We start from the raw sequence: 4,388 nt of genomic DNA on the forward strand, positions 1-4,388 counted from the left end.
CGGCAGCCGCGGGCTCCTCGCGCCTCGAAACCCCTCGAGTCCCGGCGTTACAAGGTCAGAGCTCCGCTCCCAGTAGCAAATACGTTTCGTTTTCAATGTCCCACCGTTCCCCTCCGTCCCCCCGCTGGGATGAGCTGCGGCTCCCCCCGGCTCCACGGATTGCGCAGCCGCTTCGTCCTGCCCCACGGGGTCCCCCTCTGCCCCCCCAAAATACCGCCTCCTTCATGGGGCCCCTCTSCACCCACCCCAAACACCGCCACCCCCCGCAGGGTCCCCTTTCAGCCCCACAAAACGCTGTCACTTCCCTCGKGGCTGCTGCACCTTGGGGGGTCACTGGAGCCCCCCGGAAAGGGTCTCGGCTCGGGCTGGCCCCGGCGTGGAAAGCCGTTCCCCTGGGAAGTGCTCCGCGTCCCGACGAGCGGCCCAGACCCGGCCTCGGTGCAGGCACTGGGCGCAGCCTCACCGGCTCCCCACGTGCCCTCGCGTTCGGTGATGTAGAAATACCAGGTAATCCACGACAAATACACGCGTGACGACCCGGCCGCGGCGACCTGAATGCGTGTGGCATTTAGCTAGTTGGTGTCGGGAGAGGCAGAAAGTTTAAGGCTTGCTGCTAACAGTTCACCATGCACAAATGCTTGGGGGGGGGGRRAAATTATCCAACCCAAGTTCCTGTGAGGATGACTGGAAAAAGTAGTCCCGCAGTCACGCCCCGCGTTCGGACGGGCAGGACCCGGGTACCCCAAGCAGCCGTCCCAAACAGTGCAGACACCCCCGCAGCAGCTCAAGGATCCTGAACTGCGTTTCTCGGGGCTTGTCGGGCAGACACACTCCTGAARTGCTCCGGGTTTAAAAGCAAGTCTCCCAGAAGTGCCTTGGTTATGCGCTTTGTCTCCTGCACTAGCTGTCACAACCTTATTACAGCTGCAAATCCTGACTGACTTCTGGAGAGACGCACGTGGGTAAAGAGGGGGCCAAATCCTGAGAGCGGCATGGAAATCCCTTCCAAACCTGCCCGCAGCAGCCYGTGCACGACTGCCGAGCGGCAGCGYGCCGGGGACCCGCTGCTGTCTCAGCGCTGGCTCCTTGTAAGTGGAAGTCTCATGGGATGCAGACATAAGCCTGATTCAATAGCACAGAAAATCTATAATAAAACTGGATAGGGATTAAGTACTGAGATGAATTACCATCTAAGCAGACTTTAGTTCATCATTTATGTTGAAGATGGAGCTTGGGCAGGTAGGAAGTATTTTGGTGCATGAAGAATCGTTATTTCACTTGTGTATGTGATCCATGAGAACAAACATGGGCCAAACATCTGCTTTCCCGTCAGTCTGGTGGGGCTAGGCTAATGCTGGGTATTTGGGAGATGAATGCTAGGGACACACATGCTCTGTCACAGGCACATGTGTCCCAACCTGCTTGGCAAGGGTCTTTGATGACAAACTAGATTTTTCTTCCTTTAAGTCCAAAGATTTTCAGGTTTCACAGTGTGTGGCCACCAAGAGGCATTTTTTGGTTTGGTTAGGCACTGCTGGAAGCATTAGCACGGGTGTAACAGAATCTATCCCTGCACAAGGCAGAAGGCARTGGGGCAGGGTTAGCGCTGAGGAAGGCACCCTGCGGCTGAAGGASACCGGGGACTTCCCTTGGGTGCTCACAGATAGGTGTGGGATGGGCAAGGCTTCTGCGCTGCTSAGCAATACCCAGGCAGGTCTGTTCAGCTGCCAAGCAGGGACAACGTCTGTCTGGAGAAAACAAAGGCTCGTGGTGTGCTTGTGCCATCAAGTCTTCCTCAGGCACGATCCCTCCTTTTCTCATTGCCTGACCCCCTAGAAAGGAGCACTGGTGTATGGTTGGGAAATCCTGCGGATGAGCTGATGCTGGCCCTGCTGAGGAGAGCTGCAAGGATTTGGTGTGCAGGGAATGGCCGTGGCCAAACTGAGCGTTTGCAAAGAAAAGCACATGCAATGAAACACGTATTCCAGCATCTCTGTTGTCCCGCTMAGGCTGTCACACACAAGTACAAGGCTCAGGCCAGGGCCCGGATGGTGCCTCCTGCCTGCCTGGCTCTCATGCTTTGGAGAAGTTATTCTACCAGCAACTTGGCAGGTCCCAGCCCCTGGTACAGATCCAGGCTGGCACTTCCATTTGTCAGTGCTGGAAGTGATTTATTGCTAATTCCGCAGAGATGTCACTGCACACTCCCAGGAATGAAAGAGGGAGTGGAATTTCAGCAAACCTGCTTGCAAATAATAAAATAAAAAACAAAACAAAACAAAAAACCCCTCGYTAAACAATGAGTGCATTTTTTTAAAAAGTGCTTATTGTTCTGGTGGGATTCTTGGAGGGCAGCGGTCGGACTGGTCTCATCAGGCCTTACTTTGAGGCCTGCTACAGCCATCCTTGTGTGGCTTGAAGGAGAAATCCCACAGGTCTCCATCTAGGTGTCAGGTAGTCTAAGACTCCAKTTTCTTGCTAGGAAAGTTGCCATCCCACAGCAGCCTCGTGGGGGCATCTATTATTGAATGGCCAAGAATGGGCCAAAGGATGGACCAGGGGTGGAGGAACTTGTACTAACATGYGTTAGACACTGATTCAGGAACCTCCGACCCCTTGAACAGCATCTCAGCATTTCCCACCTGTGATGCAGCCCCCTGAAAATGTTTCAAGAAGAAGCAGAAAGGGGGACTTAATCTCTTAACCTGAAAAATAAGTGGAAAGAAATTATTATGTTATGATCAAACTGGCAGGGGATGGCAATTCTACTTCTCAACAATTTCAAGAGCTCAAAATTGATTGTTTTTTTCTGCTGGAAACAAAATCTGACCTCCTGCATGGCTTTGCAAAATGGGATGGTGTTGAAACAKCCATTGCCAAATCAGAAGAATTGGGGTTTTGATTTGTGAGCGTCTGCCTYTCTCTCTCTTGAGGACAGAGTCCTTGACCTAACCTGTTAAAAATGTCATCAAAATCAATGCATGTCCACAAGAGTTTCCACTTTTGATGAAATACTATATTCAGAGAAAAATAGACGTGGTCARGAAATGTTCCAACCAGTTTATCCTTGCTACTCTAGCACTGCAGAGGCGATTGATTACAGAAGAGCAAGAGCATGAGGCCTCATCCTGAAAAGCTTCTCAGTGAAGTGATGATTTGATTGGCTTTTATTCCAGCAGCAGCAGTGGGTAGGTCTTGGCCCCGAGGATTTGCAACCTGGCTTTCGAGAGCCGGAGAAATGGATGAGGCGGGGAGGTGCAGGGCGCCTGTGTCTGCCCAGCCGTGTCCCACTGGGTCTGAGTCGTGCAGCTGCGCGTGCAGACACGTGTGTGGGACACGTGAGCCCTGCGTGGGCATCGCCTCCAGAGGCGGGTGCTAAGACTCACGCGAGCCCTCGGTTTCCCCCGGGTGCGAGTGCGCGCAGGCGGCTGCTGCTTTCCGTGGCGGAGCAGGCTTGCGAGCACAGCTCCGGTTTGGCGAGAGGCCGATAAAATGAGACAAACCTCTCGCGCAGACCCAAGCGGGTGACGGCAGTCGCGGTGCGATGGCTTCGCTGCGCAGCCAGCGGCGCGCGCGGGCTAACRCGCAGCGGACTCGGGGGCGCGCGGCGGCGGAGCGCCTGCCCGCTTCTTCCCGGGGCTTCGTGCTCCAGCGGGAATGGCTGCGACAGAGCTCAGTCACGAGCAAACGTCTCTGCCTCCGCGGTGGCCCCGGCAGCGCCGGCGGCGTGGGGCCGCGCTCCCCGTCGCTCCGCGTGGGAGGCGCGGGCACACGCGAGCCCGGGCCGCCGACGGAGGTCGGGTCGGCGGGTGGCGCGAGGCTGGTGACGCTGATTCGGTTTGACGGGGTCAGAGCGGCCGCCGCTCGCCCAGGGGAGGCCGGAGGAGCCAGGCGGMGCGGGGAGAGGAGCCCGCTCCGAGGGGGATGTGTCCTGTGCAGGGCAGGGGGACGCCGTGCGCGCCCGCGAGCGTCTCGGAGCTGGGTGTGCAGAGGGATGGAGGAGGTCGGAGAAGCTGGGCGGGCGGTTTTCCGCCCTCTTGCTTGTGTCTCCAAGGGCAATCTGAACTGCTCCGCGCGGCTCCCTATTCCCAGGGCCCCACAGTCCCGGAAGGAGAGACCTTGGCCCCCGCCGCTGCTCGCCGTGCCCCCGCCGGCAGGGAGCTGCGGGCAGCGCCGGGCCCGGGCCGCGCCGGCCCCGGGGAGCCGCTGGGGCGGCGGGAGGAGGGAAACGGGTGTTCGGGATTGTTTGGCACAAAAGCGAATGAGCTGAAGACAATGTCAAGCTCTGTAAATATTTATCGGATGAATGAGCGCAGGGGGTTGAAACGTTAGACAGCTGAGAAATGACTGTTTTAATAATTCTCCTGATAAATTAAAACTGGGGGCAG

The sequence above is a fragment of the Rhea americana genome, unplaced genomic scaffold, assembly GCF_003343005.1.
Source record: "Rhea americana isolate MKP2758 unplaced genomic scaffold, rheAme1 scaffold_125, whole genome shotgun sequence".
NCBI lineage: Eukaryota > Metazoa > Chordata > Aves > Rheiformes > Rheidae > Rhea > Rhea americana.